Source organism: Vulpes vulpes, chromosome 16 (genome assembly GCF_048418805.1).
Source record: "Vulpes vulpes isolate BD-2025 chromosome 16, VulVul3, whole genome shotgun sequence".
Lineage (NCBI taxonomy): Eukaryota > Metazoa > Chordata > Mammalia > Carnivora > Canidae > Vulpes > Vulpes vulpes.
The window spans coordinates 71,593,681-71,604,582 of NC_132795.1; positions in this window are offsets into that span (position 1 = coordinate 71,593,681).

Genomic DNA, 10,902 nt, shown 5'->3' on the forward strand with positions numbered 1-10,902 from the left:
TAGATGGTATGCTGAGTGATACCCTTTCCTAAGAGGTACCCCCTCCAGGATACCTCCCAATATTCTTGATCTCCAAGCTCAACAAATCCTGGATTGGCCCTGTATATTTTTAGTTCTGCACAACCTCAGGAATGTGCTTTTCTTCTTTTTGATGATCCTAGGCTTTTTCCATCCTTCAGAGGTGCCTCAAAGTTCCTGGGCCTTTGAAGACACCCCTTCTTGTATTTTAGTGCACTTGCAGATTTGTTGTTGCTGTTGTCACAGCAAAGAGATATAACTTCATAAAGTCAGGTCCTAATGTTTGCCAGTGGCAGGAGATTTGCCCTATAGCAATCAGTCTTGATACAACTGAGGCTTCTTTATGGGATGATCTGCATGTTGCTGGTTTGCATCACTTCTTATTCCATCTAACTTGCATTCCAAGCTGGCCTTAGACTTCTAGAGTCCACATTGCCAGGAGCCTCACTCGCAGGATCCTGGCCCTTCTGGTGCAGTTGCTGCTCAGCCCTTTGAAAACCACTTTGCTGCTCATTCCTGCTGCTGCTGTACCATGCCTCCAGTATATCCAGTGGTGACCCTGAGAGGTCTCTCCTTGCTGCCTGTTTCGTTGCCTCTGCCACACCCATGAGTCCAATATAAAGTGGATTTTTGGCATCCATCCCTGAATTAACCTTAAAAAATGCCCCCCTGAATTAACCTTAAAAAATGCCCCCTGGAGGCAGAAAGTTCTTCTCCATCACAGGCCAGGTTGAGACCATTTCTCTTCTGGCCTTGAAAGCACCACATGCAGAAGCCAAGTCAGATGATTCCAAGTCCATTGCTGGTCAACACAGCACATCATGCCCTGAGTCTAAGCCAGGGACTGATCCCAAGAACAGCGGCAGAAATCAGTGATTAGTGCTGGGACAGAAGAGCTGGACCAACAATAAGGAAACTTGCCCGTGAGTTGCCTGAACAACTGGCCTGAGTCCAGAGCCCAGGGTGGGTGGCTTGCAGGTGGAGGTTCTGTGGCCTCAGTGGTGGGGAGGGAAAGGCTCAGAGGTAGAGAGAAAATAAAGGGAGTCAATACTTTTCACGACACCAACTCTAACTTGCTGACCCAGAGAACGGTTCTACTTTCAGCCACTTAGCTGAAGACATTTCTAATGCGGGGTGTGGAGATCTCAGTTGGTGATTGATGTCATGTCAAAGCAAGTAAGTAGGCAAGGTAAGTAGGGCATGATCCATGAAGCATCCAGGGTGTTGAGTATATAGATGGACACATGAGCCTTGCCACAGGACCACAGGACCTATCCCTTGGGGAGGTGGAGGCAGGTGACAGCCAGGTTGTAGGATTCTTGGAGCACTGGAAAGAACATTCGACCTCCCTCAGAAAACTCTCAGAAGACCGCTTCCAGACTTCTCTTGTAAAAAAGCCCACATTCCCATAAGGTGTCCCACAGGAAGTCCCTCCCACATCCATGGCATCTTATCACACTGTTGCCACTGATCAGCAGGAGGAGACCATGAGGAGGCAAAGGTGCCGGGAGGGGGTGGCCAGGAAGTTGGAAGCAGAGAAAGGGAGACAGGCCTAGCAGGGCAAGAAGGCCCATGGTCACATCCAACCACTGCTGTAGCACTGTTCCCAGCAGGACCTTTACCTGAGGTTGTTTGCCTCTGAAATGGGCCCTCGATCCCAGAGACGGATGACTCTAGGAACATTCCTGACCTGTCCTCCCTGTGCATTAGATTCCATTGCTGGAACCTAAGTGGAAACTCCCCAGTGGATGAGCATCGCTGCCTTCCTGGGAGAACTCAACATGTTTATCTTGAGCTTGAGGTTGTAATTATGATTTAGTGGAATGCCACTTTGGAATGTCTTTTTCTTATAAATTTCATGTAAATTAAGTTGCTGGTACATGTGTGTGTGTCTATTCCTAAGGGGAGTTGGAAAATCCATTAGTTATCGTCTAGGAAGTGCTCTGCAGATAAAAAGCTCTCCAGAAATGTGAGGTATTATTATTGGGAGCCTTCAAGTTGTAAATCATCTTGAATGGGTTGTTTGGTTTTATTCTGTTTTGTTTGGATATGAAAATGAAAGCTCCAAACCCTGAGTTCAGCAATGGCCAATACACATGCCAAAGAACATGTGCAAGATATGAATACAGGGTGTTTGGTGGTTTTGATTTATTCACTCTGAGGGTTTGCGAGGCACTAAGAATTCCAGTGAAGCTAAGAATTCCCAGACTTTGAGAAATCCCATGAACTGGCCTGACCTCCAAAATCAATGTGGAAGGCTGTGGGGAGCGGGGCAGGTGGTCTGCAGAGGGTGTAGAGTCTGGCTTTCATTGTTGAATGAATGAGTGGATAAATTTGTCGATAATTCCTACCCTCCAGATTCAAAATATCTAGAAAAATAGTGCATTTTTCTTACCATGATGAACAGTTCTAGGTTTCTTGATTCATTCAAAAAGAAACAAAACTTTCGAACAGCCTGTATTTGTTCCAAACATTGAAAGGGGGAAATTTACATAAAGCAAAGACACAAAGAATTGGAAATTGATATGTTCATAGCCAAAGGAAACCCTGATCAGTGCCTGTTAGGTCAAAAGCCATCTTCTCATCTGGACCTTCCAAATTTAAGTGGCCAGCCCTGGGGAACTGTCCTGTGCATTGTAGGATAGTTAGTGGGATCCTTGACCTCTACCCACTAGATGTCAGTAGAGCTCCTCTCCAGATTGTGACAATGACAGTTGTCTCCAGACCTTGCCAAGTGTCTCCTGGCTCTCTCCATGTTGAGAGCCACTGCATTTGAAGAAATTCCAGCTGCTTTGATACATGAGACCCTCAGTCATCCAGCCTTTACCTCTCTTCTGTGAGCCCACTCACTTCTCATCCAGGGCTCCGGCCATGCTGAGCCTACACGAGGTTCCTGAACTAAGCCACACTCATGCCTCCATGCCTGCGTACACCTTCTTGCCACTTCCTAGACCACCATTCTCCTACTTCACTCACACAGGCATCGTCCAGCCCACTCATGCCCAAATCCAACCTCCCTTTACTTTTTTCCCTCTCACCTTATGGGTGAAGGGCCCACCTTTGGGCTCCCAAAGCAGCTTGCTCAGCTCCCACCCACCCCTTCCTCACTACCTGGTAGTCACCTGCGTGCAGACTTTGATGGCACCACCTGGTGAGCTAGACTGTGAGGCCGGGGTGGGACTCTTACCTACAGTACCTACAGTAAGTGTCTAGCACATAGTAGATGCTGAATAAATGGGTGTGGGAAGGAGGGTGGGAGAGAGGTGAAGGCAAGCAGAGAAGCGGGAGATGGGGAAGACAGGAGGAGAAAGGCTATTAGGGATTTTCCTAATGTTACATGAGTAGTAAATGTCGCTCTCTATATTCAGTTTCTACTTTTAGAAGTCCATTAACTTGGCCATAAAAATAAATGCTGGTCCCTCATAAAAAAGATATATGGCAACAAACAGGCCTTTAGGATCGGTTGCTGGGTTGTTGTTTTCTTAAATCCCAGGCAAAGTACTTTACCCTTCCTCTGATTATTACTGCTTATTCCAGATGGTTCTTGTTCAAACACTGGCCTTTCTCTGTGGTCCCTCCTTCCCTGCTGCACCCAGAGGCAGTGGCTGCCTCTGAAGGAGGGGTGGGACCCACTAGTGCCCAGCCACTCCCCCAAGGCCCTTCAGACCTGCTTCCCAAGGTGAGCATGCCCCACCCCCAGGTTCGCCCTCGAGGAACATTCTGTTTATTCAGTCATTTCTGAGCTGCAAGGGCCATCTGCTTTCTCCACCAAGTAAGTGATCGAATTCCCTTTGAATGCTGTAAAGGAGTTCCTCTTCTCTCTCCCTCTTACTCTCACCAGATCCTGAAGTAGAAACTGCTGAGGAGGCTCCTAGAAGCAACTGAACTGATGCATTTCTGAGCAGAAAATAGGCACTTAATCCCCTGGCTTCCCTGAAGCTGGGGTCATCTTCCTACTGGAAGTGAAGCAGCACAAAGCAATATGAAAATAAATTCAGGCCCTGAACTTGGGATGAGAAAGTCGTCATGAATAAGCCAAAAGAAAGAAAGAATCAGGTGAAGAACATGCAGAGGACCTACAATGAATGAAACATTTCCTTTTCTACTGGGATAATATTTTTCCAGGCATTTGCCACGTGTTTCCACTTTCTTTTCAACCTATCACCTGCCACACCTCTGCGTTCAAGCACTCAGGGCTATTCTGTGCTCAGTGTCTTCAAGGGAAGGATGTGGCTGTCTGAAAGGGGAGCCAGGGCATGGAGCACTTGAGCTGGGGCTAGACTCAGTTGAAATGTGCTAAGTAAAACATGCCCTGTAGATTCCGAAGACAGTATTTAAAAAGAAGTTAATTATTCCATTTAAAATTTTATTTTTTTTTAAATTAATTTTTATTGGTGTTCAATTTACCAACATACAAAAAAACACCCAGTGCTCATCCCGTCAAGTGTCCACCTCAGTGCCCGTCACCCATTCCCCTCCAACACCCGCCCTCCTCCCCCTCCACCACCCCTAGTTCGTTTCCCCGAGTTAGGAGTCTTTATGTTCTTTCTCCCTTCCTGATATTTCCCAACATTTCTTCTCCCTTCCTTTATATTCCCTTTCACTATTATTCATATTCCCCAAATGAATGAGAACATACACTGTTTGTCCTTCTCCGATTGACTTATTTCACTCAGCATAATACCCTCCAGTTCCATCCACGTTGAAGCAAATGGTGGGTATTTGTCGTTTCTAATTGCTGAGTAATATTCCATTGTATACATAGACCACATCTTCTTTATCCATTCATCTTTCGATGGACACCGAGGCTCCTTCCACAGTTTGGCTATTGTGGCCATTGCTGATAGAAACATCGGGGTGCAGGTGTCCCGACGTTTCATTGCATCTGAATCTTTGGGGTAAATCCCCAACAGTGCAATTGCTGGGTCGTAGGGCAGGTCTATTTTTAACTCTTTGAGGAACCTCCACACAGTTTTCCAGAGTGGCTGCACCAGTTCACATTCCCACCAACAGTGTAAGAGGGTTCCCTTTTCTCCGCATCCTCTCCAACATTTGTGGTTTCCTGCCTTGTTAATTTTCCCCATTCTCACTGGTGTGAGGTGGTATCTCATTGTGGTTTTGATTTGTATTTCCCTGATGGCAAGTGATGCAGAGCATTTTCTCACGTGCTTGTTGGCCATGTCCATGTCTTCCTCTGTGAGATTTCTCTTCATGTCTTTTGCCCATTTCATGATTGGATTGTTTGTTTCTTTGCTGTTGAGTTTAATAAGTTCTTTATAGATTTTGGAAACTAGCCCTTTATCTGATATGTCATTTGCAAATATCTTCTCCCATTCTGTAGGTTGTCTTTTAGTTTTGTTGACTGTATCCTTTGCTGTGCAAAAGCTTCTTATCTTGATGAAGTCCCAATAGTTCATTTTTGCTTTTGTTTCTTTTGCCTTTGTGGATGTATCTTGCAAGAAATTACTTTGGCCAAGTTCAAAAAGGGTGTTGCCTGTGTTCTCCTCTAGGATTTTGATGGAATCTTGTCTCACATTTAGATCTCTCATCCATTTTGAGTTTATCTTTGTGTATGGTGAAAGAGAGTGGTCCAGTTTCATTCTTCTGCATGTGGATGTCCAATTTTCCCAGCACCATTTATTGAAGAGACTGTCTTTCTTCCAATGGATAGTCTTTCCTCCTTTATCGAATATTAGATGACCGTACATTTCAGGGTCCACTTCTGGGTTCTCTATTCTGTTCCATTGATCTATGTGTCTGTTTTTGTGCTCCATTTAAAATTTTAATTGATTGTATGTTGAAATAAGATTTGTGATATATTGGGTTAAAATATTATTTAAAATAATTTCATCTGCTCTTTTTGCTTTTTTTAATGCGGCTTCTAGGAAACTTTATATTATATATGTGGCTTGTGTTATTTCCACTGGGCAATGCTATCTGAGAGAAAAGGATAAAGGCGAGGACAATGGCGATGTCCGCCATCTGCACATCTCGAGGATTCTTCTCATAAGCTCAGAACCAGCATTCTTGACTTATGAATGATCATACAAAGTCTTTTACTACTTCCGTATTATTTATATGATACATTTAAGGTTTTATTTAATGCATTTGGGAACAGCGTAAATGGATAAAATGTTAGATGATGAGAGTTTGAACATATCTAGTTATTTGACAATAATTCTTAATGGAAATAATTTCTTCTTTCCGGTCTTCTGACTGAAAGTTGCATTTTCTTCTAATATAATATGTATATTGTGGATCCTCTGTTTTAACTCTAATTCTCTTAAGTTAGAATAGAGTTTTCCAGTATGGACAAGATGCAACAGACTCATCTATCTTCACTCCCCCAGCCAAGTGCAACTGTAATCCCTGGAAACAATGCAAGAGGCAAACAAAGGAGAGGTCTGAGAGATGGAAAGAGGATGAGCTAAAACAATCTTTTTTTTAAGATTTTATTTATTTATTCCTGAGAGAGACAGAGTGAGAGGCAGAGAGAGAGAAGCAGGCTCCTTGCAGGGAGCCCGATGCAGTACTCAATCCCGGGACTGGGATCACACCCTGAGCCAAAGGCAGATACTCAACTGCTAAGCCACCCAGGCATCCTTAAAACAATCTTAACAGAAAGGAATATCTAACTCTAATATCTAGAGTTAGATATTAACTCTATCTAATATTAAAGTTTACTATGTAGTTACAGTACACAGTGTGGTACTAACAAAGAAGAGTTATTATATAGATTAAGGGAACAAAATCGAGAACCCTGAAATAGATCCATACAAATATATTCAACTGATTTTTGACAAAAGTACAAAAGCAATTCAGTAAAGGAAGAATAGTTTTATATATATATAAATATATATATAAAATATGTAATATATTATATATGTATATATGTATATATATTTTATGTATATATACACATATAATGTATATATATTATATATATATAAATATATATGTAAAATATATAATATATATATAAATATATATATATATATATGTAAGGCTCCATGCCCACCATGGAGCCCAAGGTGGGACTTGAACTCACAACGTTGAGTTCAAAAGGCACAGGCTGGGCAGCCCCGGTGGCTCAGCGGTTTAGCACCATGTTCAGCCCAGGGCGTGGTCCTGGAGACCCAGGATCGAGTCCCACGTTGGGCTTCCTGCATGGAGCCTGCTTCTCCCTCTGCCTGTGTCTCTGCCTCTCTCTCTCTCTCTCTCTCTCTCTGTCTCTCAAGATTTTAAAAATCTTAAAAAAAAAAAAAAAAAGGCACAGACTGAGATCAAGAATCTGACGCCTAACCAACTGAGCCACCCAGGCACCCCAGAAGGATAGTTTTTATGGCAAACAGTACTGTAACAATTAGGTATCCACAGGCAGGGGCACCTGGGCAGCTCAGTTAAGTTAAGCACCTGACTCTTGATTTTGGCTCAGGCCATGATCCCAGGGTTGTGAGATCAAGCCCCGGGTGGAGCCCTGCATCCAGCCCATAGGGCTCTGAGCTCATTAGGGAATCTACTTGAGATTCTCTCTCTCCCTCTGCCACTCTTTCCCACTCACATGTACTCTCTCACTCTCTTTCTCTCTCTAAAATAAATAAAATCTAAAAAAAAAAAAAAAAAAACCCACAGGCACAACCAAAAATTGAACCTAAACTTCACTCTTTATACAAAAATTAACACAAAGTGGGTTATGACTTATATGTACAATGAAAAACTAGAAATCTTTCATAATCAAACATTGGAGAAAAAATATGTTTTAAGAGGACAAATTGGATATTATCGAAATTAAAAACCTTTGCTTTGTAAGGATGCTGTTAAGATAAAAAGATAAGCTACAGGGGTGCCTGGGTGGCTCAGTTGGTTAAACGCCTGCCTTCAGGTCAGGTCATGATCTCAGGGTCCTGGGATCAAGCCCTGTGTTCAGCTCCCTGCTCAGTGGGGAACTTACTTCTTCCTCTCTCTCTCTCTCCTGCTTATGCTCTCTCTCTCTTTCTCTCTCCCTCTCTCAAATAAATAAATAAAATCTTTAAAAAAAAAAGATAAGCTACAAGCTGGGAGCAAATATTTGCAAACTATACATCTGACAATGGACTGGTACCTAGAATATATAAAGTCCTCAAAACTTGTGAATAAAATAGACAATAAAATAAAGTTAAAATTTTTAAAAATGGGCTAAAGACAGACATTTCACTGAAGTGAAATTTAAAAAAAAGTTTCAACATTAGCCATCAAGGATTTGCAAATTAAAATCACAGTGATATACCACTACACACCTATCAGAACAGCACCCAACACAGGAGCACCTAAATAATGACATGTGCGGGCAAGAATATAGAGAAACTGGATCACTCATGTATTGTTTGTGGGAATGTTGCTGGAATGGCCACTCTGGAAAACAGTTTGGCAGTTTCTTATGAAACCAAACATGCAACTACCATATGACTCAACACAACAATTACTCTCTTGAGCATTTATTTCAGATAAATGAAAGCTTGTTTATGCAAAAACCTATACATAAATGCTCATATCAGCTTTATTCATAATAGCCAAAACCTGGAAACAGCCTGCATGTCTTTCAATGGGCAAATGGGTGAAAATGGAATACTATTCAGCAAGAAAAATGTATGAACTAGTGATACACACTAAAATTGAATGAATCTGCAATTATACTGAGTAAAAAAAAAGAATCAAAAAGTTGTATGATATTTATATAACATTTATGTAACATTTTGAAATGACACAATTTTAGAAATGGATAATGGATTACTACTGACTGCTAGGGGTTAGGAACTCGAGGAAAGGTATGGGAGAGAGGTGGATGTGGTTATCCAGGGGTAGCAGGAGGGGTCATTGCAAAGATGGAACTGTCCTATATCTTGACTGGCGTGGTAAATGCACAAACCTACACATAGTGTAGAATCATACAGAACTACATACACATACCCACACAAATCAGTACAAGTACAGCTGTCTGAACAAAATTGGCGGATTGCATCAATGTCAAATCCTTGTGAAACTGTGGTGGTGTTACCATTGGGAGAAACTGGGTAAAGGATACACCGGATCTCTCTGAATTATTTCTTACAAGTGCATGTGAATGTACCCTTTTCTCAGGAAAAATTTAATACAAAATAATGAGGTGCATTTCACTCAATCAGGACACCTTAAAGTACAGGAAATGGGTGAGAACTTTTTGGAAACTGTAACACAAGACTTTCTTAGGAACAAACAAACAAGCAGACAACAACAAAAACCTGGATCTTGATTCAATCTTGCAAAAAGCAAGGGAATGAATCCAAAGAGGCTTTGTCAACAGACTAATCACATTTAGACAATATTCTGGTTTAGCTCCTGATGTTCTGATTTCTAATGCCTTTTGTACCTTCCTTTGTTAGTGTTTCAGAGGCAGCAACTGCAGATATGATACATAAAAAGTTGGTTTGCAAATACCCCATTCTATGAACTTTGGCTAAACATTTTGAAGAAGCTTTAGATACCCCAAAGGAAAACAAATGAATAAACAAAGCACATCATGTTATAATTAAAGCAATTAAATCTCTCCTCCTCTCCCTCAAGAGACAATAAAAACTTTCCCTTTGACAAAGACACTTGCCAATACAGTAAAAAAAAAAAAGAAAGAAAAAAAGAAAAGGAAAGAAAAGAAAAGAAAAGAAAAAAAAGGAAAGGAAAGGAAAGATAAGAAAAAAAGGTGGGGAAGGGGGTACTTAGGCACTGAAAAAATAACTGCCCCATCTGAACTAAAATGAAACAGAATTATGCAGCCTCCTTGTTATCCACAGAGGAATAATGAAGGGACTCTGAGGGATAGTGTGGTGCCCAATTTCCAATGATTCTTTTAATTCAATAAGGAGGATTATAATAATAGAAAGACAAAGGCAAACCTTTCTGCTAGATACGCATACTACCCTGTCAGTTATCAGCTCTACCATCATCTCTACCCATCTTCCTCAGAACAATTCCTAATTCAAGAATTTCAAACAGTGCTCAGACTCTTCCCATGACCCAACCTGTAACCCCTTGGCTCTCTCAGTCAACAAGCATTTGCATTTCTTCTCTGTAACACCATGCTGTTAAATTTTATTGGGAGAGATCTTTTATGTAAATTAAACTGACAACTCAAATGTTCCTCAAACGAACTTTTTCTAGAAACACCTGAAGACTCTCTCATGCATAAGTCCTTAATAGTGTGACTAGATGGCATTTTGCCTGTCCCTGAAAATTTAACTCGGTCTCAGTTTCAGCAATGATTTGAAGTCTCTGATTCGCTCTGGAACAATAGTTGTCCCAAATAATTCTATAAGTAAACCCATCAAAATAGAAATTGACTTTTCTAAACCCTACGTATCCTTGTTCAATACCCTTTAAAGCTCGAACCTAAGGAAGGATTGAGGCCCACCACGAAAGACTTTATGAAGCAAAGGTTCATTATTCTTCACGTCAGCCCTCATAATACTCTAGGTTTGCCCGGTAAAAAGCCTCACGGGCATAGATATTGATTTATGCAAGACTATAGGACTATAGATGAGATCACAATTCCTCTTTTTTCACTGGTCCTTCACCCAAATTCTGTTTTGTCCTCAATACTACTTGAGGCCACCTACTTCACTATGATGGACTTACATTCTTCAGCAACCCATTAGCTCCAGGCAGTCAATAGTTATTTCCTTTCTCATGAGAAAAGCAACCATACACCTGGACTGTTCTGTCTTGAGGATTTACTGATGCTCCCCTTATGTCTCTCAGATGCTTAATTGGGACCTTAAAGATTTGATATTTCCTTGTAATTCTGTCCACTGTGTTCAACAACGGAACAAAACTTTTGAAATTGATGCTGTGTATGTATTAAAGACCTTAGTTCAC